The following is a 27,749-nucleotide window of genomic DNA, read 5'->3' as shown; positions in this document are numbered from 1 at the left end:
TCCAAATATCACTTTTCCAATTCCACAAGAACTGTCTTAGCGAAAGGCTTCTTGAGGGGAAAGCTGTAACTCTGTGAGATGATTTCACAGAACACAAAGAAGTTTCTCAGAAAGCTTCTTTCTCTTTCTTATCGGAGGATATTTCCTTTGGCCCTATAGTCTTCAAAGGGATCCGAAATATCTGTTCTCAGATTCCACAGAAATAAGGCTAGAAAAGAGATCCACGAAATACAGATGTAACTCTGTGAGTGGAAGTCACACATCACAGAGCAGTTTCTCAGAAAGCTTCTTTCCAGATTTCATCTGAGGATATTTCCTTTTCAGCATAGCCCTCTATGGGCTTCCAAATATCACTTTGCCAATTCCACAAGAACTGTCTAAGCGAAAGGCTTCTTGAGGGGAAAGCTGTAACTCTGTGAGATGATTTCACAGAACACAAAGAAGTTTCTCACAAAGCTTCTTTCTCTTTGTTATCGGAGGATATTTCCTTTGGCCCTATAGTCTTCAAAGGGATCCGAAATATCTGTTCTCAGATTCCACAGAAATAAGGCTAGCAAAGAGATCCACGAAATACAGATGTAACTCTGTGAGTGGAAGTAACACATCACAGAGCAGTTTCTCAGAAAGCTTCTTTCCAGATATCATGTGAGGATATTTCCTTTTTCACCATAGCCCTCTATGGGCTTCCAAATATCACTTTGCCAATTCCACAAGAACTGTCTTAGCGAAAGGCTTCTTGAGGGGAAAGCTGTAACTCTGTGAGATGATTTCACAGAACACAAAGAAGTTTCTCAGAAAGCTTCTTTCTCTTTGTTATCGGAGGATATTTCCTTTGGCCCTATAGTCTTCAAAGGGATCCGAAATATCTGTTCTCAGATTCCACAGAAATAAGGCTAGAAAAGAGATCCACGAAATACAGATGTAACTCTGTGAGTGGAAGTCACACATCACAGAGCAGTTTCTCAGAAAGCTTCTTTCCAGATTTCATCTGAGGATATTTCCTTTTTCACCATAGCCCTCTATGGGCTTCAATATATCACTTTGCCAATTCCACAAGAACTGTCTTAGCGAAAGGCTTCTTGAGGGGAAAGCTGTAACTCTGTGAGATGATTTCACAGAACACAAAGAAGTTTCTCAGAAAGCTTCTTTCTCTTTCTTATCGGAGGATATTTCCTTTGGCCCTATAGTCTTCAAAGGGATCCGAAATATCTGTTCTCAGATTCCACAGAAATAAGGCTAGAAAAGAGATCCACGAAATACAGATGTAACTCTGTGTGTGGAAGTCACACATCACAGAGCAGTTTCTCAGAAAGCTTCTTTCCAGATTTCATCTGAGGATATTTCCTTTTCAGCATAGCCCTCTATGGGCTTCCAAATATCACTTTGACAATTCCACAAGAACTGTCTTAGCGAAAGGCTTCTTGAGGGGAAAGCTGTAACTCTGTGAGATGATTTCACAGAACACAAAGATGTTTCTCAGAAAGCTTCTTTCTCTTTGTTGTCAGAGGATATTTCCTTTGGCCCTATAGTCTTCAAAGTGATCCGAAATATCTGTTCTCAGATTCCACAGAAATAAGGCTAGAAAAGAGATCCACGAAATACAGTTGTAACTCTGTGAGTGGAAGTCACACATCACAGAGCAGTTTCTCAGAAAGCTTCTTTCCAGATTTCATCTGAGGATATTTCCTTTTCACCACAGCCCTCTTGGGCTTCCAAATATCACTTTTCCAATTCCACAAGAACTGTCTAAGCGAAAGGCTTCTTGAGGCGAAAGCTGTAACTCTGTGAGATGATTTCACAGAACACAAAGAAGTTTCTCAGAAAGCTTCTTTCTCTTTGTTATCGGAGGATATTTCCTTTGGCTCAATAGTCTTCAAAGGGATCCGAAATATCTGTTCTCAGATTCCACAGAAATAAGGCTAGCAAAGAGATCCACGAAATAAAGATGTAACTCTGTGAGTGGAAGTCACACATCACAGAGCAGTTTCTCAGAAAGCTTCTTTCCAGATTTCATCTGGGGATGTTTCCTTTTTCACCATAGCCCTCTATGGGCTTCCAAATATCCCTTTGACAATTCCACAAGAACTGTCTTAGCGAAAGGCTTCTTGAGGGGAAAGCTGTAACTCTGTGAGATGATTTCACAGAACACAAAGAAGTTTTTCACAAAGCTTCTTTCTCTTTGTTATCGGAGGATATTTCCTTTGGCCCTATAGTCTTCAAAGGGATCCGAAATATCTGTTCTCAGATTCCACAGAAATAAGGCTAGCAAAGAGATCCACGAAATACACATGTAACTCTGTGAGTGGAAGTCAAACATCACAGAGCAGTTTCTCAGAAAGCTTCTTTCCAGATATCATGTGAGGATATTTCCTTTTTCACCATAGCCCTCTATGGGCTTCCAAATATCACTTTGCCAATTCCACAAGAACTGTCTTAGCGAAAGGCTTCTTGAGGCGAAAGCTGTAACTCTGTGAGATGATTTCACAGAACACAAAGAAGTTTCTCAGAAAGCTTCTTTGTCTTTGTTGTCAGAGGATATTTCCTTTGGCCCTATAGTCTTCAAAGGGATCCGAAATATCTGTTCTCAGATTCCACAGAAATAAGGCTAGAAAAGAGATACACGAAATACAGATGTAACTCTGTGAGTGGAAGTCACACATCACAGAGCAGTTTCTCAGAAAGCTTCTTTCCAGATTTCATCTGAGGATATTTCCTTTTTCACCATAGCCCTCTATGGGCTTCCAAATATCACTTTGCCAATTCCACAAGAACTGTCTTAGCGAAAGGCTTCCTGAGGGGAAAGCTGTAACTCTGTGAGATGATTTCACAGAACACAAAGAAGTTTCTCAGAAAGCTTCTTTCTCTTTGTTATCGGAGGATATTTCCTTTGGCCCTATAGTCTTCAAAGGGATCCGAAATATCTGGTCTCAGATTCCACAGAAATAAGGCTAGCAAAGAGATCCACGAAATACAGATGTAACTCTGTGAGTGGAAGTAACACATCACAGAGCAGTTTCTCAGAAAGCTTCTTTCCAGATTTCATCTGAGGATATTTCCTTTTTCACCATAGCCCTCTATGGGCTTCCAAATATCACTTTGCCAATTCCACAAGAACTGTCTTAGCGAAAGGCTTCTTGAGGGGAAATCTGTAACTCTGTGAGATGATTTCACAGAACACAAAGAAGTTTCTCACAAAGCTTCTTTCTCTTTGTTATCGGAGGATATTTCCTTTGGCCCTATAGTCTTCAAAGGGATCCGAAATATCTGTTCTCAGATTCCACAGATATAAGGCTAGAAAAGAGATCCACGAAATACAGATGTAACTCTGTGAGTGGAAGTCACACATCACAGAGCAGTTTCTCAGAAAGCTTCTTTCCAGATTTCATCTGAGGATATTTCCTTTTTCACAATAGCCCTCTATGGGCTTCCAAATATCACTTTGACAATTCCACAAGAACTGTCTTAGCGAAAGGCTTCTTGAGGGGAAAGCTGTAACTCTGTGAGATGATTTCACAGAACACAAAGAAGTTTCTCAGAAAGCTTCTTTCTCTTTCTTATCGGAGGATATTTCCTTTGGCCCTATAGTCTTCAAAGGGATCCGAAATATCTGTTCTCAGATTCCACAGAAATAAGGCTAGAAAAGAGATCCACGAAATACAGACGTAACTCTGTGAGTGGAAGTCACACATCACAGAGCAGTTTCTCAGAAAGCTTCTTTCCAGATTTCATCTGAGGATATTTCCTTTTTCACCATAGCCCTCTATGGGCTTCCAAATATCCCTTTGACAATTCCACAAGAACTGTCTTAGCGAAAGGCTTCTTGAGGGGAAAGCTGTAACTCTGTGAGATGATTTCACAGAACACAAAGAAGTTTCTCACAAAGCTTCTTTCTCTTTGTTATCGGAGGATATTTCCTTTGGCCCTATAGTCTTCAAAGGGATCCGAAATATCTGTTCTCAGATTCTACAGAAATGATGCTAGCAAAGAGATCCACGAAATACAGATGTAACTCTGTGAGGGGAAGTCACACATCACAGAGCAGTTTCTCAGAAAGCTTCTTTCCAGATATCATGTGAGGATATTTCCTTTTTCACCATAGCCCTCTATGGGCTTCCAAATATCACTTTGCCAATTCCACAAGAACTGTCTTAGCGAAAGGCTTCTTGAGGCGAAAGCTGTAACTCTGTGAGATGATTTCACAGAACACAAAGAAGTTTCTCAGAAAGCTTCTTTGTCTTTGTTGTCAGAGGATATTTCCTTTGGCCCTATAGTCTTCAAAGGGATCCGAAATATCTGTTCTCAGATTCCACAGAAATAAGGCTAGAAAAGAGATACACGAAATACAGATGTAACTCTGTGAGAGGAAGTCACACATCACAGAGCAGTTTCTCAGAAAGCTTCTTTCCAGATTTCATCTGAGGATATTTCCTTTTTCACCATAGCCCTCTATGGGCTTCCAAATATCACTTTGCCAATTCCACAAGAACTGTCTTAGCGAAAGGCTTCCTGAGGGGAAAGCTGTAACTCTGTGAGATGATTTCACAGAACACAAAGAAGTTTCTCAGAAAGCTTCTTTCTCTTTGTTATCGGAGGATATTTCCTTTGGCCCTATAGTCTTCAAAGGGATCCGAAATATCTGGTCTCAGATTCCACAGAAATAAGGCTAGAGAAGAGATCCACGAAATACAGATGTAACTCTGTGAGTGGAAGTAACACATCACAGAGCAGTTTCTCAGAAAGCTTCTTTCCAGATTTCATCTGAGGATATTTCCTTTTTCACCATAGCCCTCTATGGGCTTCCAAATATCACTTTGCCAATTCCACAAGAACTGTCTTAGCGAAAGGCTTCTTGAGGGGAAATCTGTAACTCTGTGAGATGATTTCACAGAACACAAAGAAGTTTCTCACAAAGCTTCTTTCTCTTTGTTATCGGAGGATATTTCCTTTGGCCCTATAGTCTTCAAAGGGATCCGAAATATCTGTTCTCAGATTCCACAGAAATAAGGCTAGAAAAGAGATCCACGAAATACAGATGTAACTCTGTGAGTGGAAGTCACACATCACAGAGCAGTTTCTCAGAAAGCTTCTTTCCAGATTTCATCTGAGGATATTTCCTTTTTCACAATAGCCCTCTATGGGCTTCCAAATATCACTTTGACAATTCCACAAGAACTGTCTTAGCGAAAGGCTTCTTGAGGGGAAAGCTGTAACTCTGTGAGATGATTTCACAGAACACAAAGAAGTTTCTCAGAAAGCTTCTTTCTCTTTCTTATCGGAGGATATTTCCTTTGGCCCTATAGTCTTCAAAGGGATCCGAAATATCTGTTCTCAGATTCCATAGAAATAAGGCTAGAAAAGAGATCCACGAAATACAGATGTAACTCTGTGAGTGGAAGTCACACATCACAGAGCAGTTTCTCAGAAAGCTTCTTTCCAGATTTCATCTGAGGATATTTCCTTTTTCACCATAGCCCTCTATGGGCTTCCAAATATCACTTTGCCAATTCCACAAGAACTGTCTTAGCGAAAGGCTTCTTGAGGGGAAAGCTGTAACTCTGTGAGATGATTTCACAGAACACAAAGAAGTTTCTCAGAAAGCTTCTTTCTCTTTCTTATCGGAGGATATTTCCTTTGGCCCTATAGTCTTCAAAGGGATCCGAAATATCTGTTCTCAGATTCCACAGAAATAAGGCTAGAAAAGAGATCCACGAAATACAGATGTAACTCTGTGAGTGGAAGTCACACATCACAGAGCAGTTTCTCAGAAAGCTTCTTTCCAGATTTCATCTGAGGATATTTCCTTTTCAGCATAGCCCTCTATGGGCTTCCAAATATCACTTTGCCAATTCCACAAGAACTGTCTAAGCGAAAGGCTTCTTGAGGGGAAAGCTGTAACTCTGCGAGATGATTTCAAAGAACACAAAGAAGTTTCTCAGAAAGCTTCTTTCTCTTTGTTATCGGAGTATATTTCCTTTGGCCCTATAGTCTTCAAAGGGATCCGAAATATCTGTTCTCAGATTCCACAGAAATATCGCTAGCAAAGAGATCCACGAAATACAGATGTAATTCTCTGAGTGGAAGTCAAACATCACAGAGCAGTTTCTCAGAAAGCTTCTTTCCAGATTTCATCTGAGGATATTTCCTTTTTCACCATTGCCCTCTATGGGCTTCCAAATATCACTTTGCCAATTCCACAAGAACTCTCTTAGCGAAAGGCTTCTTGAGGCAAAAGCTGTAACTCTGTGAGATGATTTCACAGAACACAAAGATGTTTCTCAGAAAGCTTCTTTCTCTTTGTTGTCAGAGGATATTTCCTTTGGCCCTATAGTCTTCAAAGTGATCCGAAATATCTGTTCTCAGATTCCACAGAAATAAGGCTAGAAAAGAGATCCACGAAATACAGTTGTAACTCTGTGAGTGGAAGTCACACAACACAGAGCAGTTTCTCAGAAAGCTTCTTTCCAGATTTCATCTGAGGATATTTCCTTTTCACCATAGCCCTCTATGGGCTTCCAAATATCACTTTGCCAATTCCACAAGAACTGTCTAAGCGAAAGGCTTCTTGAGGCGAAAGCTGTAACTCTGTGAGATGATTTCACAGAACACAAAGGAGTTTCTCAGAAAGCTTCTTTCTCTTTGTTATCGGAGGATATTTCCTTTGGCCCTATAGTCTTCAAAGGGATCCGAAATATCTGTTCTCAGATTCCACAGAAATAAGGCTAGAAAATAGATTCACGAAATACAGATGTAACTCTGTGAGTGGAAGTCACTCATCACAGAGCAGTTTCTCAGAAAGCTTCTTTCCAGATTTCATCTGAGAATATTACCTTTTTCACCACAGCCCTCTATGGGCTTCCAAATATCACTTTGCCAATTCCACAAGAACGGTCTAAGCGAAAGGCTTCTTGAGGGGAAAGCTGTAACTCTGTGAGATGATTTCACAGAACACAAAGAAGTTTCTCAGAAAGCTTCTTTCTCTTTGTTATCGGAGGATATTTCCTTTGGCCCATTAGTATTCAAAGGGATCCGAAATATCTTTTCTCAGATTCCACAGAAATAAGGCTAGCAAAGAGATCCACGAAATACAGATGTAACTCTGTGAGTGGAAGTCACACATCACAGAGCAGTTTCTCAGAAAGCTTCTTTCCAGATTTCATCTGAGGATATTTCCTTTTTCACCGTAGCCGTCTATGGGCTTCCAAATATCAGTTTGCCAATTCCACAAGAACTATCTTAGCGAAAGGCTTCTTGAGGGGAAAGCTGTAACTCTGTGAGATGATTTCACAGAACACAAAGAAGTTTCTCACAAAGCTTCTTTCTCTTTGTTATCGGAGGATATTTCCTTTGGCCCTATAGTCTTCAAAGGGATCCGAAATATCTGTTCTCAGATTCTACAGAAATGATGCTAGCAAAGAGATCCACGAAATACAGATGTAACTCTGTGAGGGGAAGTCACACATCACAGAGCAGTTTCTCAGAAAGCTTCTTTCCAGATTTCATCTGAGGATATTTCCTTTTTCACCGTAGCCCTCTATGGGCTTCCTAATATCACTTTGCCAATTCCACAAGAACTGTCTTAGCGAAAGGCTTCTTGAAGGGAAAGATCTAACTCTGTGAGATGATTTCACAGAACACAAAGAAGTTTCTCAGAAAGCTTCTTTCTCTTTGTTATCGTAGGATATTTCCTTTGGCCCTATAGTCTTCAAAGTGATCCGAAATATCTGTTCTCAGATTCCACAGAAATAAGGCTAGCAAAGAGATCCACGAAATACAGATGTAACTCTGTGAGTGGAAGTCACACATCACAGAGCAGTTTATCAGAAAACTTCTTTCCAGATTTCATCTGAGGATATTTCCTTTTTCACCATAGCCCTCTATGGGGTTCCAAATATCACTTTGCCAATTCCACAAGAACTGTCTTAGCGAAAGGCTTCTTGAGGGGAAAGCTGTAACTCTGTGAGATGATTTCACAGAACAGAAAGAAGTTTCTTAGAAAGCTTCTTTCTCTTTGTTATCGGAGGATATTTCCTTTGGCCCTATAGTCTTCAAAGGGATCCGAAATATCTGTTCTCAGATTCCCCAGAAATAAGGCTAGCAAAGAGATCCACGAAATACAGATGTAACTCTGTGAGTGGAAGTCACACATCACAGAGCAGTTTCTCAGAAAGCTTCTTTCCTGATTTCATCTGAGGATATTTCCTTTTTCACCATAGCCCTCTATGGGCTTCCAAATATCACTTTGCCAATTCCACAAGAACTGTCTTAGCGAAAGGCTTCTTGAGGGGAAATCTGTAACTCTGTGAGATGATTTCACAGAACACAAAGAAGTTTCTCAGAAAGCTTCTTTCTCTTTGTTATCGGAGGATATTTCCTTTGGCCCTATAGTCTTCAAAGGGATCCGAAATATCTGTTCTCAGATTCCACAGAAATAAGGCTAGAAAATAGATCCACGAAATACAGATGTAACTCTGTGAGTGGAAGTCACACATCACAGAGCAGTTTCTCAGAAAGCTTCTTTCCAGATTTCATCTGAGAATATTACCTATTTCACCACAGCCCTCTATGGGCTTCCAAATATCACTTTGCCAATTCCACAAGAACGGTCTAAGCGAAAGGCTTCTTGAGGGGAAAGCTGTAACTCTGTGAGATGATTTCACAGAACACAAAGAAGTTTCTCAGAAAGCTTCTTTCTCTTTGTTATCGGAGGATATTTCCTTTGGCCCATTAGTCTTCAAAGGGATCCGAAATATCTTTTCTCAGATTCCACAGAAATAAGGCTAGCAAAGAGATCCACGAAATACAGATGTAACTCTGTGAGTGGAAGTCACACATCACAGAGCAGTTTCTCAGAAAGCTTCTTTCCAGATTTCATCTGAGGATATTTCCTTTTTCACCGTAGCCGTCTATGGGCTTCCAAATATCAGTTTGCCAATTCCACAAGAACTATCTTAGCGAAAGGCTTCTTGAGGGGAAAGCTGTAACTCTGTGAGATGATTTCACAGAACACAAAGAAGTTTCTCACAAAGCTTCTTTCTCTTTGTTATCGGAGGATATTTCCTTTGGCCCTATAGTCTTCAAAGGGATCCGAAATATCTGTTCTCAGATTCTACAGAAATGATGCTAGCAAAGAGATCCACGAAGTACAGATGTAACTCTGTGAGGGGAAGTCACACATCACAGAGCAGTTTCTCAGAAAGCTTCTTTCCAGATTTCATCTGAGGATATTTCCTTTTTCACCGTAGCCCTCTATGGGCTTCCTAATATCACTTTGCCAATTCCACAAGAACTGTCTTAGCGAAAGGCTTCTTGAAGGGAAAGATCTAACTCTGTGAGATGATTTCACAGAACACAAAGAAGTTTCTCAGAAAGCTTCTTTCTCTTTGTTATCGTAGGATATTTCCTTTGGCCCTATAGTCTTCAAAGTGATCCGAAATATCTGTTCTCAGATTCCACAGAAATAAGGCTCGCAAAGAGATCCACGAAATACAGATGTAACTCTGTGAGTGGAAGTCACACATCACAGAGCAGTTTATCAGAAAACTTCTTTCCAGATTTCATCTGATGATATTTCCTTTTTCACCATAGCCCTCTATGGGGTTCCAAATATCACTTTGCCAATACCACAAGAACTGTCTTAGCGAAAGGCTTCTTGAGGGGAAAGCTGTAACTCTGTGAGATGATTTCACAGAACACAAAGAAGTTTCTTTTTTTTTTTTTTTTTTTTTTTTTTTTTTTTTTTTTTTTTTTTTTTTTTTCGGTTTGCCAGTATTTTATTGAGGATTTTCACATTGATGTTCATCAGGGATATTGGCCTGACATTTTCGTTTTTTGTTGTGTCTCTGCCAGGTTTTGGTATCAGGATGATGCTGGCCTCATAAAATGAGTTAGGGAGGAGTAGATCTTTTTCTATTGTTTGAATAGTTTCAGAAGGAATGGTACCAGCTCCTCTTTGCACCTCTGGTAGAATTTGGCTGTGAATCATCTGGCACAGGACTTTTTTTGGTTGGTAGGCTATTAATTACTGCCTCAATATCAGAACTTGTTACTGATCTATTCAGGAATTCGATTTCTTCCTGGTTTAGACTTGGGAGGGTGTATGTGTCCAGGAATGTATCCATTTCTTCTAGGTTTTCTAGTTTATTTGCGTAGAGGTGTTTTTAGTATTCTCTGATGGTAATTTGTATTTCTGTGGGATCAGTGGCAATATCCCCTATATCATTTTTTTTTTAATTTATTTATTATTATTATACTTTAAGTTGGAGGGTACATGTGCATAACATGCAGGTTTGTTACATATGTATACTTGTGCCATGTTGCTGTGCTGCACCCATCAACTCGTCATTTACATCAGGTATAACTCCCAGTGCAAACCCTCCCCCCTACCCCCTCCCCATGATAGGCCCCAGTGTGTGATGTTCCCCTTCCTGAGTCCGAGTGATCTCATTGTTCAGTTCCCACCTATGAGTGAGAACATGCGGTGTTTGGTTTTCTGTTCTTGTGATAGTTTGCTAAGTTCTCTTTGTTATCGGAGGATATTTCCTTTGGCCCTATAGTCTTCAAAGGGATCCGAAATATCTGTTCTCAGATTCCCCAGAAATAAGGCTAGAAAAGAGATCCACGAAATACAGATGTAACTCTGTGAGTGGAAGTCACACATCACAGAGCAGTTTCTCAGAAAGCTTCTTTCCAGATTTCATCTGAGGATATTTCTTTTTCACCATAGCCCTCTATGAGCTTCCAAATATCACTTTGCCAATTCCACAAGAACTGTCTAAGCGAAAGGCTTCTTGAGGCGAAAGCTGTAACTCTGTGAGATGATTTCACAGAACACAAAGAAGTTTCTCAGAAAGCTTCTTTCTCTTTGTTATCGGAGGATATTTCCTTTGGCTCAATAGTCTTCAAAGGGATCCGAAATATCTGTTCTCAGATTCCACAGAAATAAAGCTAGCAAAGAGATCCACGAAATACAGATGTAACTCTGTGAGTGGAAGGCACACATGACAGGGCAGTTTCTCAGAAAGCTTCTTTCCGGATTTCATCTGAGGGTATTTCCTTTTTCACCATAGTCCTCTCTGGGCTTCCAAATATCACTTTGCCAATTCCACAAGAACTGTCTTAGCGAAAGGCTTCTTGAGGGGAAAGCTGTAACTCTGTGAGATGATTTCACAGAACACAAAGAAGTTTCTCACAAAGTTTCTTTCTCTTTGTTATCGGAGGATATTTCTGTGGCCCTATAGTCTTCAAAGGGATCCGAAATATCTGTTCTCAGATTCCACAGAAATAAGGCTAGCAAAGAGATCCACGAAATACAGATATAACTCTGTGAGTGGAAGTCACACATCACAGAGCAGTTTCTCAGAAAGCTTCTTTCCAGATTTCATCTGAGGATATTTCCTTTTTCACAATAGCCCTCTATGGGCTTCCAAATATCACTTTGCCAATTCCACAAGAACTGTCTTAGCGAAAGGCTTCTTGAGGGGAAAGCTGTAACTCTGTGAGATGTTTTCACAGAACACAAAGAAGTTTCTCACAAAGCTTCTTTCTCATTGTTATCGGAGGATATTTCCTTTGGCCCTATAGTCTTCAAAGGGATCCGAAATATCTGTTCTCAGATTCACAGAAATAAGGCTAGAAAAGAGATCCACGAAATACAGATGTAACTCTGTGAGTGGACGTCACACATCACAGAGCAGTTTCTCAGAAAGCTTCTTTCCAGATTTCATCTGAGGATATTTCCTTTTCAGCATAGCCCACTATGGGCTTCCAAATATCACTTTGCCAATTCCACAAGAACTGTCTAAGCGAAAGGCTTCTTGAGGGGAAAGCTGTAACTCTGTGAGATGATTTCACAGAACACAAAGAAGTTTCTCAGAAAGCTTCTTTCTCTTTGTTATCGGAGGATATTTCCTTTGGCCCTATAGTCTTCAAAGGGATCCGAAATATCTGTTCTCAGATTCCACAGAAATAAGGCTAGAAAAGAGATCCACGAAATACAGATGTAACTCTGTGAGTGGAAGTCACACATCACAGAGCAGTTTCTCAGAAAGCTTCTTTCCAGATTTCATCTGAGGATATTTCCTTTTTCACCTTAGCCCTCTATGGGCTTCCAAATATCACTTTGCCAATTCCACAAGAACTGTCTTAGCGAAAGGCTTCTTGATGGGAAAGCTGTAACTCCGTGAGATGATTTCACAGAACACAAAGAAGTTTCTCAGAAAGCTTCTTTCTCTTTGTTATCGGAGGATATTTCCTTTGGCCCTATAGTCTTCAAAGAGATCCGAAATATCTGATCTCAGATTCCACAGAAATAACGCTAGCAAAGAGATCCGCGAAATACAGATGTAACTCTGTGAGTGGAAGTCACACATCACAGAGCAGTTTCTCAGAAAGCTTCTTTCCAGATTTCATCTGAGGATATTTCCTTTTTCACCATAGCCCTCTATGGGCTTCCAAATATCACTTTGCCAATTCCACAAGAACTGTCTTAGCGAAAGGCTTCTTGAGGCAAAAGCTGTAACTCTGTGAGATGATTTCACAGAACACAAAGATGCTTCTCAGAAAGCTTCTTTCTCTTTGTTGTCAGAGGATATTTCCTTTGGCCCTATAGTCTTCAAAGGGATCCGAAATATCTGTTCTCAGATTCCACAGAAATAAGGCTAAAAAAGAGATCCACGAAATACAGTTGTAACTCTGTGAGTGGAAGTCACACCTCACAGAGCAGTTTCTCAGAAAGCTTCTTTCCAGATTTCATCTGAGGATATTTCCTTTTCACCATAGCCCTCTATGGGCTTCCAAATATCACTTTTCCAATTACACAAGAACTGTCTAAGCGAAAGGCTTCTTGAGGCGAAAGCTGTAACTCTGTGAGATGATTTCAAAGAACACAAAGAAGTTTCTCAGAAAGCTTCTTTCTCTTTGTTATCGGAGGATATTTCCTTTGGCTCAAAAGTCTTCAAAGGGATCCGAAATATCTGTTCTCAGATTCCACAGAAATAAGGCTAGCAAAGAGATCCACGAAATACAGATGTAACTCTGTGAGTGGAAGTCACACATCACAGGGCAGTTTCTCAGAAAGCTTCTTTCCAGATTTCATCTCAGGGTATTTCCTTTTTCACCATAGCCCTCTATGGGCTTCCAAATATCACTTTGCCAATTCCACAAGAACTGTCTTAGCGAAAGGCTTCTTGAGGGGAAAGCTGTAACTCTGTGAGATGATTTCACAGAACACAAAGAAGTTTCTCAGAAAGCTTCTTTCTCTTTGTTATCGGAGGATATTTCCTTTGGCTCAATAATCTTCAAAGGGATCCGAAATATCTGTTCTCGGATTCCACAGAAATAAGGCTAGAAAGGAGATCCACGAAATACAGATGTAACTCTGTGAGTGGAAGTCACACATCACAGAGCAGTTTCTCAGAAAGCTTCTTTCCAGATTTCATCTGAGGATATTTCCTTTTTCACCTTAGCCCTCTATGGGCTTCCAAATATCACTTTGCCAATTCAACAAGAACTGTCTTAGCAAAAGGCTTCTTGAGGGGAAAGCTGTAACTCTGCGAGATGATTTCAAAGAACACAAAGAAGTTTCTCAGAAAGCTTCTTTCTCTTTGTTATCGGAGGATATTTCCTTTGGCCCTATAGTCTTCAAAGGGATCCGAAATATCTGTTCTCAGATTCCACAGAAATAAGGCTAGAAAAGAGATCCACGAAATACAGTTGTAACTCTGTGAGTGGAAGTCACACATCACAGAGCAGTTTCTCAGAAAGCTTCTTTCCAGATTTCATCTGAGGATATTTCCTTTTCACCATAGCCCTCTATGGGCTTCCAAATATCACTTTGCCAATTCCACAAGAACTGTCTAAGCGAAAGGCTTCTTGAGGGGAAAGCTGTAACTCTGTGAGATGATTTCACAGAACACAAAGAAGTTTCTCAGAAAGCTTCTTTCTCTTTGTTATCGGAGGATATTTCCTTTGGCCCTATAGTCTTCAAAGGGATCCGAAATATCTGTTCTCAGATTACACAGAAATAAGGCTAGAAAAGAGATCCACGAAATACAGATGTAACTCTGTGAGTGGAAGTCACACATCACAGAGCAGTTTCTCAGAAAGCTTCTTTCCAGATTTCATCTGAGGATATTTCCTTTTTCACCATAGCCCTCTATGGGCTTCCAAATATCCCTTTGACAATTCCACAAGAACTGTCTTAGCGAAAGGCTTCTTGAGGGGAAAGCTGTAACTCTGTGAGATGATTTCACAGAACACAAAGAAGTTTCTCACAAAGCTTCTTTCTCTTTGTTATCGGAGGATATTTCCTTTGGCCCTATAGTCTTCAAAGGGATCCGAAATATCTGTTCTCAGATTCCACAGAAATAAGGCTAGAAAAGAGATCCACGAAATACAGATGTAACTCTGTGAGTGGAAGTCAAACATCACAGAGCAGTTTCTCAGAAAGCTTCTTTCCAGATATCATGTGAGGATATTTCCTTTTTCACCATAGCCCTCTATGGGCTTCCAAATATCACTTTGCCAATTCCAGAAGAACTGTCTTAGCGAAAGGCTTCTTGAGGCGAAAGCTGTAACTCTGTGAGATGATTTCACAGAACACAAAGAAGTTTCTCAGAAAGCTTCTTTGTCTTTGTTGTCAGAGGATATTTCCTTTGGCCCTATAGTCTTCAAAGGGATCCGAAATATCTGTTCTCAGATTCCACAGAAATAAGGCTAGAAAAGAGATACACGAAATACAGATGTAAATCTGTGAGTGGAAGTCACACATCACAGAGCAGTTTCTCAGAAAGCTTCTTTCCAGATTTCATCTGAGGATATTTCCTTTTTCACAATAGCCCTCTATGGGCTTCCAAATATCACTTTGCCAATTCCACAAGAACTGTCTTAGCGAAAGGCTTCTTGAGGGGAAAGCTGTAACTCTGTGAGATGATTTCACAGAACAGAAAGAAGTTTCTCAGAAAGCTTCTTTCTCTTTGTTATCGGAGGATATTTCCTTTGGCCCTATAGTCTTCAAAGGGATCCGAAATATCTGTTCTCAGATTCCACAGAAATAAGGATAGAAAAGAGATCCACGAAATACAGATGTAACTCTGTGAGTGGAAGTCACACATCACAGAGCAGTTTCTCAGAAAGCTTCTTTCCAGATTTCATCTGAGGATATTTCCTTTTTCACCATAGCCCTCTATGGGCTTCCAAATATCACTTTGCCAATTCCACAAGAACTGTCTTAGCGAAAGGCTTCTTGAGGGGAAAGCTGTAACTCTGTGAGATGATTTCACAGAACACAAAGAAGTTTCTCAGAAAGCTTCTTTCTCTTTCTTATCGGAGGATATTTCCTTTGGCCCTATAGTCTTCAAAGGGATCCGAAATATCTGTTCTCAGATTCCACAGAAATAAGGCTAGAAAAGAGATCCACGAAATACAGATGTAACTCTGTGAGTGGAAGTCACACATCACAGAGCAGTTTCTCAGAAAGCTTCTTTCCAGATTTCATCTGAGGATATTTCCTTTTCAGCATAGCCCTCTATGGGCTTCCAAATATCACTTTGCCAATTCCACAAGAACTGTCTAAGCGAAAGGCTTCTTGAGGGGAAAGCTGTAACTCTGTGAGATGATTTCACAGAACACAAAGAAGTTTCTCACAAAGCTTCTTTCTCTTTGTTATCGGAGGATATTTCCTTTGGCCCTATAGTCTTCAAAGGGATCCGAAATATCTGTTCTCAGATTCCACAGAAATAAGGCTAGCAAAGAGATCCACGAAATACAGATGTAACTCTGTGAGTGGAAGTCAAACATCACAGAGCAGTTTCTCAGAAAGCTTCTTTCCAGATATCATGTGAGGATATTTCCTTTTTCACCATAGCCCTCTATGGGCTTCCAAATATCACTTTGCCAATTCCACAAGAACTGTCTTAGCGAAAGGCTTCTTGAGGCGAAAGCTGTAACTCTGTGAGATGATTTCACAGAACACAAAGAAGTTTCTCAGAAAGCTTCTTTGTCTTTGTTGTCAGAGGATATTTCCTTTGGCCCTATAGTCTTCAAAGGGATCCGAAATATCTGTTCTCAGATTCCACAGAAATAAGGCTAGAAAAGAGATACACGAAATACATATGTAACTCTGTGAGTGGAAGTCACACATCACAGAGCAGTTTCTCAGAAAGCTTCTTTCCAGATTTCATCTGAGGATATTTCCTTTTTCACAATAGCCCTCTATGGGCTTCCAAATATCACTTTGCCAATTCCACAAGAACTGTCTTAGCGAAAGGCTTCTTGAGGGGAAAGCTGTAACTCTGTGAGATGATTTCACAGAACACAAAGAAGTTTCTCAGAAAGCTTCTTTCTCTTTGTTATCGGAGGATATTTCCTTTGGCCCTATAGTCTTCAAAGGGATCCGAAATATCTGTTCTCAGATTCCACAGAAATAAGGCTAGATAAGAGATCCACGAAATACAGATGTAACTCTGTGAGTGGAAGTCACACATCACAGAGCAGTTTCTCAGAAAGCTTCTTTCCAGATTTCATCTGAGGATATTTCCTTTTTCACCATAGCCCTCTATGGGCTTCCAAATATCACTTTGCCAATTCCACAAGAACTGTCTTAGCGAAAGGCTTCTTGAGGGGAAAGCTGTAACTCTGTGAGATGATTTCACAGAACACAAAGAAGTTTCTCAGAAAGCTTCTTTCTCTTTCTTATCGGAGGATATTTCCTTTGGCCCTATAGTCTTCAAAGGGATCCGAAATATCTGTTCTCAGATTCCACAGAAATAAGGCTAGAAAAGAGATCCACGAAATACAGATGTAACTCTGTGTGTGGAAGTCACACATCACAGAGCAGTTTCTCAGAAAGCTTCTTTCCAGATTTCATCTGAGGATATTTCCTTTTCACCATAGCCCTCTATGGGCTTCCAAATATCACTTTGCCAATTCCACAAGAACTGTCTTAGCGAAAGGCTTCTTGAGGGGAAAGCTGTAACTCTGTGAGATGATTTCACAGAACACAAAGATGTTTCTCAGAAAGCTTCTTTCTCTTTGTTGTCAGAGGATATTTCCTTTGGCCCTATAGTCTTCAAAGTGATCCGAAATATCTGTTCTCAGATTCCACAGAAATAAGGCTAGAAAAGAGATCCACGAAATACAGTTGTAACTCTGTGAGTGGAAGTCACACATCACAGAGCAGTTTCTCAGAAAGCTTCTTTCCAGATTTCATCTGAGGATATTTCCTTTTCACCACAGCCCTCTTGGGCTTCCAAATATCACTTTTCCAATTCCACAAGAACTGTCTAAGCGAAAGGCTTCTTGAGGCGAAAGCTGTAACTCTGTGAGATGATTTCACAGAACACAAAGAAGTTTCTCAGAAAGCTTCTTTCTCTTTGTTATCGGAGGATATTTCCTTTGGCTCAATAGTCTTCAAAGGGATCCGAAATATCTGTTCTCAGATTCCACAGAAATAAGGCTAGCAAAGAGATCCACGAAATAAAGATGTAACTCTGTGAGTGGAAGTCACACATCACAGGACAGTTTCTCAGAAAGCTTCCTTCCAGATTTCATCTGAGGATATTTCCTTTTCAGCATAGCCCTCTATGGGCTTCCAAATATCACTTTGCCAATTCCACAAGAACTGTCTAAGCGAAAGGCTTCTTGAGGGGAAAGCTGTAACTCTGTGAGATGATTTCACAGAACACAAAGAAGTTTCTCAGAAAGCTTCTTTCTCTTTGTTATCGGAGGATATTTCCTTTGGCCCTATAGTCTTCAAAGGGATCCGAAATATCTGTTCTCAGATTCCACAGAAATAAGGCTAGAAAAGAGATCCACGAAATACAGATGTAACTCTGTGAGTGGAAGTCACACATCACAGAGCAGTTTCTCAGAAAGCTTCTTTCCAGATTTCATCTGAGGATATTTCCTTTTTCACCTTAGACCTCTATGGGCTTCCAAATATCACTTTGCCAATTCCACAAGAACTGTCTTAGCGAAAGGCTTCTTCAGGGGAAAGCTGTAACTCTGTGAGATGATTTCACAGAACACAAAGAAGTTTCTCAGAAAGCTTCCTTCTCTTTGTTATCGGAGGATATTTCCTTTGGCCCTATAGTCTTCAAAGGGATCCGAAATATCTGATCTCAGATTCCACAGAAATAACGCTAGCAAAGAGATCCGCGAAATACAGATGTAACTCTGTGAGTGGAAGTCACACATCACAGAGCAGTTTCTCAGAAAGCTTCTTTCCAGATTTCATCTGAGGATATTTCCTTTTTCACCATAGCCCTCTATGGGCTTCCAAATATCACTTTGCCAATTCCACAAGAACTGTCTTAGCTAAAGGCTTCTTGAGGCAAAAGCTGTAACTCTGTGAGATGATTTCACAGAACACAAAGATGCTTCTCAGAAAGCTTCTTTCTCTTTGTTGTCAGAGGATATTTCCTTTGGCCCTATAGTCTTCAAAGGGATCCGAAATATCTGTTCTCAGATTCCACAGAAATAAGGCTAGAAAAGAGATCCACGAAATACAGTTGTAACTCTTTGAGTGGAAGTCACACATCACAGAGCAGTTTCTCAGAAAGCTTCTTTCCAGATTTCATCTGAGGATATTTCCTTTTCACCATAGCCCTCTATGGGCTTCCAAATATCACTTTTCCAATTACACAAGAACTGTCTAAGCGAAAGTCTTCTTGAGGCGAAAGCTGTAACTCTGTGAGATGATTTCACAGAACACAAAGAAGTTTCTCAGAAAGCTTCTTTCTCTTTGTTATCGGAGGATATTTCCTTTGGCTCAAAAGTCTTCAAAGGGATCCGAAATATCTGGTCTCAGATTCCACAGAAATAAGCCTAGCAAAGAGATCCACGAAATACAGATGTAACTCTGTGAGTGGAAGTCACACATCATAGGGCAGTTTCTCAGAAAGCTTCCTTCCAGATTTGATCTCAGGGTATTTCGTTTTTCACCATAGCCCTCTATGGGCTTCCAAATATCACTTTGCCAATTCCACAAGAACTGTCTTAGCGAACGGCTTCTTGAGGGGAAAGCTGTAACTCTGTGAGATGATTTCACAGAACACAAAGAAGTTTCTCAGAAAGCTTCTTTCTCTTTGTTATCGGAGGATATTAACTTTGGCCCTATAGTCTTCAAAGGAATCCGAAATATCTGTTCTCAGATTCCACAGAAATATGGGTAGTAAAGAGATCCACGAAATACAGATGTAACTGTGAGTAGAAGTCACACATCACTGAGCAGTTTCTCAGAAAACTTCTTTCCAGATTTCATCTCGGGATATTTCCTTTTTCACCATAGCCCTCTATGGGCTTCCAAATATCCCTTTGACAATTCCACAAGAACTGTCTTAGCGAAAGGCTTCTTGAGGGGAAAGCTGTAACTCTGTGAGATGATTTCACAGAACACAAAGAAGTTTCTCACAAAGCTTCTTTCTCTTTGGTATCGGAGGATATTTCCTTTGGCCCTATATTCTTCAAAGGGATCCGAAATATCTGTTCTCAGATTCCACAGAAATAAGGCTAGCAAAGTGATCCACGAAATACAGATGTAACTCTGTGAGTGGAAGTCAAACATCACAGAGCAGTTTTTCAGAAAGCTTCTTTCCAGATATCATGTGAGGATATTTCCTTTTTCACCGTAGCCCTCTATGGGCTTCCAAATAACACTTTGCCAATTCCACAAGAACTGTCTTAGCGAAAGGCTTCTTGAGGCGAAAGCTGTAACTCTGTGAGATGATTTCACAGAACACAAAGAAGTTTCTCAGAAAGCTTCTTTGTCTTTGTTGTCAGAGGATATTTCCTTTGGCCCTATAGTCTTCAAAGGGATCCGAAATATCTGTTCTCAGATTCCACAGAAATAAGGCTAGAAAAGAGATCCACGAAATACAGATGTAACTCTGTGAGTGGAAGTCACACATCACAGAGCAGTTTCTCAGAAAGCTTCTTTCCAGATTTCATCTGAGGATATTTCCTTTTTCACAATAGCCCTCTATGGGCTTCCAAATATCACTTTGCCAATTCCACAAGAACTGTCTTAGCGAAAGGCTTCTTGAGGGGAAAGCTGTAACTCTGTGAGATGATTTCACAGAACACAAAGAAGTTTCTCAGAAAGCTTCTTTCTCTTTGTTATCGGAGGATATTTCCTTTGGCCCTATAGTCTTCAAAGGGATCCGAAATATCTGGTCTCAGATTCCACAGAAATAAGCCTAGCAAAGAGATCCACGAAATACAGATGTAACTCTGTGAGTGGAAGTAACACATCACAGAACAGTTTCTCAGAAAGCTTCTTTCCAGATTTCATCTGAGGATATTTCCTTTTTCACCATAGCCCTCTATGGGCTTCCAAATATCACTTTGCCAATTCCACAAGAACTGTCTTAGCGAAAGGCTTCTTGAGGGGAAATCTGTAACTCTGTGAGATGATTTCAAAGAACACAAAGAAGTTTCTCACAAAGCTTCTTTCTCTTTGTTATCGGAGGATATTTCCTTTGGCCCTATAGTCTTCAATGGGATCCGAAATATCTGTTCTCAGATTCCACAGAAATAAGGCTAGAAAAGAGATCCAAGAAATACAGATGTAACTCTGTGAGTGGAAGTCACACATCACAGAGCAGTTTCTCAGAAAGCTTCTTTCCAGATTTCATCTGAGGATATTTCCTTTTTCACCATAGCCCTCTATGGGCTTCCAAATATCACTTTGCCAATTCCACAAGAACTGTCTTAGCGAAAGGCTTCTTGAGGGGAAAGCTGTAACTCTGTGAGATGATTTCACAGAACACAAAGAAGTTTCTCAGAAAGCCTCTTTCTCTTTCTTATCGGAGGATATTTCCTTTTGTCCTATAGTCTTCAAAGGGATCCGAAATATCTGATCTCAGATTCCACAGAAATAAGGCTACAAAAGAGATCCACGAAATACAGATGTAACTCTGTGAGTGGAAGTCACACATCACAGAGCAGTTTCTCAGAAAGCTTTTTCCCAGATTTCATCTGAGGATATTTCCTTTTTCACCATAGCCCTCTATGGGCTTCCAAATATCACTTTGACAATTCCACAAGAACTGTCTTAGCGAAAGGCTTCTTGAGGGGAAAGCTGTACCTCTGTGAGATGATTTCACAGAACACAAAGAAGTTTCTCAGAAAGCTTCTTTCTCTTTGTTATCGGAGGATATTTCCTTTGGCCCTATAGTCTTCAAAGGGATCCGAAATATCTGTTCTCAGATTCCACAGAAATAAGGCTAGCAAAGAGATCCACGAAATTCAGATGTAACTCTGTGAGTGGAAGTCACACATCACAGAGCAGTTTCTCAGAAAGCTTCTTTCCAGATTTCATCTGAGGATATTTCCTTTTTCACCATAGCCCTCTTCGGGCTTCCAAATATCACTTTGCCAATTCCACAAGAACTGTCTTAGCGAAAGGATTCTTGAGGCGAAAGCTGTAACTCTGTGAGATGATTTCACAGAACATAAAGAAGTTTCTCAGAAAGCTTCTTTCTCTTTGTTGTCAGAGGATATTTCCTTTGGCCCTATAGTCTTCAAAGGGATCCGAAATATCTGTTCTCAGATTCCACAGAAATAAGGCTAGCAAAGAGATCCACGAAATACAGATGTAACTCTGTGAGTGGAAGTCACACATCACAGGGCAGTTTCTCAGAAAGCTTCTTTCCAGATTTCATCTGAGGATATTTCCTTTTTCACCATAGCCCTCTATGGGCTTCCAAATATCACTTTGCCAATTCCACAAGAACTGTCTTAGCGAAAGGCTTCTTGAGGGGAAAGCTGTAACTCTGTGAGATGATTTCACAGAACACGAAGAAGTTTCTCAGAAAGCTTCTTTCTCTTTGTTATCGGAGGTTATTAACTTTGCCCCTAAAGTCTTCAAAGGAATCCGAAATATCTGTTCTCAGATTCCACAGAAATATGGGTAGTAAAGAGATCCACGAAATATAGATGTAACTGCGAGTAGAAGTCACACATCACTGAGCAGTTTCTCAGAAAGCTTCTTTCCAGATTTCATCTCGGGATATTTCCTTTTTCACCATAGCCCTCTTTTTGCTTCCAAATATCCCTTTGACAATTCCACAAGAACTGTCTTAGCGAAAGGCTTCTTGAGGGGAAAGCTGTAACTCTGTGAGATGATTTCACAGAACACAAAGAAGTTTCTCACAAAGCTTCTTTCTCTTTGTTATCGGAGGATATTTCCTTTGGCCCTATAGTCTTCAAAGGGATCCGAAATATCTGTTCTCAGATTGCACAGAAATAACGCTAGCAAAGAGATCCACGAAATACAGATGTAACTCTGTGAGTGGAAGTCAAACATCACAGAGAAGTTTCTCAGAAAGCTTCTTTCCAGATTTCATGTGAGGATATTTCCTTTTTCACCATAGCCCTCTATGGGCTTCCAAATATCACTTTGCCAATTCCACAAGAAGTGTCTTAGCGAAAGGCTTCTTGAGGCGAAAGCTGTAACTCTGTGAGATGATTTCACAGAACACAAAGAAGTTTCTCAGAAAGCTTCTTTCTCTTTGTTATCGGAGGATATTTCCTTTGGCCCTATAGTCTTCAAAGGGATCCGAAATATCTGTTCTCAGATTACACAGAAATAAGGCTAGAAAAGAGATCCACGAAATACAGATGTAACTCTGTGAGTGGAAGTCACACATCACAGAGCAGTTTCTCAGAAAGCTTCTTTCCAGCTTTCATCTGATGATATTTCCTTTTTCACCGTAGCCGTCTATGGGCTTCCAAATATCACTTTGCCAATTCCACAAGAACTGTCTTAGCGAAAGGCTTCTTGAGGGGAAAGCTGTAACTCTGTGAGATGATTTCACAGAACACAAAGAAGTTTCTCACAAAGCTTCTTTCTCTTTGTTATCGGAGGATATTTCATTTGGCCCTATAATCTTCAAAGGGATCCGAAATATCTGTTCTCAGATTCCACAGAAATAAGGCTAGCAAAGAGATCCACGAAATACAGATGTAACTCTGTGAGTGGAAGTCACACATCACAGAGCAGTGTCTCAGAAAGCTTCTTTCCAGATTTCATCTGAGGATATTTCCTGTTTCACCATAGAACTCTATAGGCTTCCAAATATCACTTTGCCAATTCCACAAGAACTGTCTTAGCGAAAGGCTTCTTGAGGGGAAAGCTGTAACTCTGTGAGTTGATTTGAGAACACAAAGAAGTTTCTCAGAAAGCTTCTTTCTCTTTGTTATCGGAGGATATTTCCTTTGGCCCTATAGTCTTCAAAGGGATCCGAAATATCTGATCTCAGATTCCACAGAAATAAGGCTAGAGAAGAGATCCACGAAATACAGATGTAACTCTGTGAGTGGAAGTCACACATCACAGAGCAGTTTCTCAGAAAGCTTCATCCCAGATTTCATCTGAGGATATTTCCTTTTCACCATAGGCCTCTATGGGCTTCCAAATATCACTTTGCCAATTCCACAAGAACTGTCTTAGCGAACGGCTTCTTGAGGGGAAAGCTGTAACTCTGTGAGATGATTTCACAGAACACAAAGAAGTTTCTCAGAAAGCTTCTTTCTCTTTGTTATCGGAGGATATTTCCTTTGGCCCTATAGTCTTCAAAGGGATCCGAAATATCTGTTCTCAGATTCCACAGAAATAAGGCTAGCAAAGAGATCCACGAAATACAGATGTTACTTTGTGAGTGGAAGTCACACATAACAGAGCAGTTTCTCAGAAAGCTTCTTTCCAGGTTTCATCTGAGGATATTTCCTTTTTCACCATAGCCCTCTACGGGCTTCCAAATATCACTTTGCCAATTCCACAAGAACTGTCTTAGCGAAAGGCTTCTTGAGGGGAAAGCTGTAACTCTGTGAGATGATTTCACAGAACACAAAGATGTTTCTCAGAAAGCTTCTTTCTCTTTGTTGTCAGAGGATATTTCCTTTGGCCCTATAGTCTTCAAAGTGATCCGAAATATCTGTTCTCAGATTCCACAGAAATAAGGCTAGAAAAGAGATCCACGAAATACAGTTGTAACTCTGTGAGTGGAAGTCACACATCACAGAGCAGTTTCTCAGAAAGCTTCTTTCCAGATTTCATCTGAGGATATTTCCTTTTCACCATAGCCCTCTATGGGCTTCCAAATATCACTTTGCCAATTCCACAAGAACTGTCGTAGCGAAAGGCTTCTTGAGGCGAAAGCTGTAACTCTGTGAGATGATTTCACAGAACACAAAGAAGTTTCTCAGAAAGCTTCTTTCTCTTTGTTATCGGAGGATATTTCCTTTGGCTCAATAGTCTTCAAAGGGATCCGAAATATCTGTTCTCAGATTCCACAGAAATAAGGCTAGCAAAGAGATCCACGAAATAAAGATGTAACTCTGTGAGTGGAAGTCACACATCACAGGGCAGTTTCTCAGAAAGCTTCTTTCCAGATTTCATCTGAGGGTATTTCCTTTTTCACCATAGCCCTCTATGGGCTTCCAAATATCACTTTGCCAATTCCACAAGAACTGTCTTAGCGAAAGGCTTCTTGAGGGGAAAGCTGTAACTCTATGAGATGATTTCACAGAACACAAAGAAGTTTCTCAGAAAGCTTCTTTCTCTTTGTTATCGGAGGATATTAACTTTGGCCCTATAGTCTTCAAAGGAATCCGAAATATCTGTTTTCAGATTCCACAGAAATATGGGTAGTAAAGAGATCCACGAAATACAGATGTAACTGTGAGAGGAAGTCACACATCACTGAGCAGTTTCTCAGAAAACTTCTTTCCAGATTTCATCTCGGGATATTTCCTTTTTCATCATAGCCCTCTATTGGCTTCCAAATATCACTTTGACAATTCCACAAGAACTGTCTTAGCGAAAGGCTTCTTGAGGGGAAAGCTGTAACTCTGTGAGATGATTTCACAGAACACAAAGAAGTTTCTCACAAAGCTTCTTTCTCTTTGTTATCGGAGTATATTTCCTTTGGCCCTATAGTCTTCAAAGGGATCCGAAATATCTGTTCTCAGATTCCACAGAAATAAGGCTAGCAAAGAGATCCACGAAATACAGATGTAACTCTGTGAGTGGAAGGCAAACATCACAGAGCAGTTTCTCAGAAAGCTTCTTTCCAGATATCATGTGAGGATATTTCCTTTTTCACCATAGCCCTCTATGGGCTTCCAAATATCACTTTGCCAATTCCACAAGAACTGTCTTAGCGAAAGGCTTCTTGAGGCGAAAGCTGTAACTCTGTGAGATGATTTCACAGAACACTAAGAAGTTTCTCAGAAAGCTTCTTTGTCTTTGTTGTAAGAGGATATTTCCTTTGGCCCTATAGTCTTCAAAGGGATCCGAAATATCTGTTCTCAGATTCCACAGAAATAGGGCTAGAAAAGAGATACACGAAATACAGATGTAACTCTGTGAGTGGAAGTCACACATCACAGAGCAGTTTCTCAGAGAGCTTCTTTCCAGATTTCATCTGAGGATATTTCCTTTTTCACCATAGCCCTCTATGGGCTTCCAAATATCACTTTGCCAATTCCACAAGAACTGTCTAAGCGAAAGGCTTCTTGAGGGGAAAGCTGTAACTCTATGAGGTGATTTCACAGAATACAAAGAAGTTTCTCAGAAAGCTTCTTTCTCTTTGTTATCGGAGGATATTTCCTTTGGCCCTATAGTCTTCAAAGGGATCCGAAATATCTGTTCTCAGATTCCACAGAAATAAGGCTAGCAAAGAGATCCACAAAATACAGATGTAACTCTGTGAGTGGAAGTCACACATCACAGAGCAGTTTCTCAGAAAGCTTCTTTCCAGCTTTCATCTGATGATATTTCCTTTTTCACCGTAGCCGTCTATGGGCTTCCAAATATCACTTTGCCAATTCCACAAGAACTGTCTTAGCGAAAGGCATCTTGAGGGGAAGCTGTAACTCTGTGAGATGATTTCACAGAACACAAAGAAGTTTCTCAGAAAGCTTCTTTCTCTTTGTTATCGTAGGATATTTCCTTTGGCCCTGTAGTCTTCAAAGGGATCCGAAATATCTGTTCTCATATTCCACAGAAATAAGGCTAGCAAAGAGACCCACGAAATACAGATGTTACTCTGTGAGTGGAAGTCACACATCACAGAGCAGTTTCTCAGAAAGCTTCTTTCCAGATTTCTTCTGAGGATATTTCCTTTTTCACCATAGAACTCCATGGGCTTCCTAATATCACTTTGCCAATTCCACAAGAACTGTCTTACGAAAGGCTTCATGAGGGGAAAGCTGTAATTCTGTGAGATGATTTGAGAACACAAAGAAGTTTCTCAGAAAGCTTCTTTCTCTTTGTTATCGGAGGATATTTCCTTTGGCTCAATAGTCTTCAAAGGGATCCGAAATATCTGTTCTCAGATTCCACAGAAATAAGGCTAGAAAAGAGATCCACGAAATACAGATGTAACTCTGTGAGTGGAAGTCACACATCACAGGGCAGTTTCTCAGAAAGCTTCTTTCCAGATTTCATTTGAGGGTATTTCCTTTTTCACCATAGCCCTCTATGGGCTTCCAAATATCACTTTGCCAATTCCACAAGAACTGTCTTAGCGAAAGGCTTCTTGAGGGGAAAGCTGTAACTCTGTGAGATGATTTCACAGAACACAAAGAAGTTTCTCAGAAAGCTTCTTTCTCTTTGTTATCGGAGGATATTAACTTTGGCCCTAGAGTCTTCAAAGGAATCCGAAATATCTGTTCTCAGATTCCACAGAAATATGGGTAGTAAAGAGATCCACGAAATACAGATGTAACTGTGAGTAGAAGTCACACATTACTGAGCAGTTTCTCAGAAAGCTTCTTTCCAGATTTCATCTCGGGATATTTCCCTTTTCACCATAGCCCTCTATGGGCTTCCAAATATCCCTTTGAAAATTCCACAAGAACTGTCTTAGCGAAAGGCTTCTTGAGTCGAAAGCTGTAACTCTGTGAGATGATTTCACAGAACACAAAGAAGTTTCTCAGAAAGCTTCTTTGTCTTTGTTGTCAGAGGATACTTCCTTTGGCCCTATAGTCTTCAAAGGGATCCGAAATATCTGTTCTCAGATTCCACAGAAATAAGGCTAGAAAAGAGATACACGAAATACAGATGTAATTCTGTGAGTGGAAGTCACACATCACAGAGCAGTTTCTCAGAAAGCTTCTTTCCAGATTTCATCTCAGGGTATTTCCTTTTTCACCATAGCCCACTATGGGCTTCCAAATATAACTTTGCCAATTCCACAAGAACTGTCTAAGCGAAAGGCTTCTTGAGGGGAAAGCTGTAACTCTGTGAGATGATTTCACAGAACACAAAGAAGTTTCTCAGAAAGCTTCTTTCTCTTTGTTATCGGAGGATATTTCCTTTGGCTCTATAGTCTTCAAAGGGATCCGAAATATCTGTTCTCAGATTCCACAGAAATAAGGCTAGCAAAGAGATCCACAAAATACAGATGTAACTCTGTGAGTGGAAGTCACACATCACAGAGCAGTTTCTCAGAAAGCTTCTTTATAGCTTTCATCTGATGATATTTCCTTTTTCACCGTAGCCGTCTATGGGCTTCCAAATATCACTTTGCCAATTCCACAAGAACTGTCTTAGCGAAAGGCTTCTTGAGGGGAAAGCTGTAACTCTGTGAGATGATTTCACAGAACACAAGGAAGTTTCTCACAAAGCTTCTTTCTCTTTGTTATCGGAGGATATTACCTTTGGCCCTATAGTCTTCAAAGGGATCCGAAATATCTGTTCTCAGGTTCCACAGAAATAAGGCTAGCAAAGAGATCCACGAAATACA

This window comes from Macaca nemestrina, chromosome 16, assembly GCF_043159975.1.
Source record: "Macaca nemestrina isolate mMacNem1 chromosome 16, mMacNem.hap1, whole genome shotgun sequence".
Taxonomy (NCBI): domain Eukaryota; kingdom Metazoa; phylum Chordata; class Mammalia; order Primates; family Cercopithecidae; genus Macaca; species Macaca nemestrina.
Note: the sequence above shows the minus strand (reverse complement) of the source record.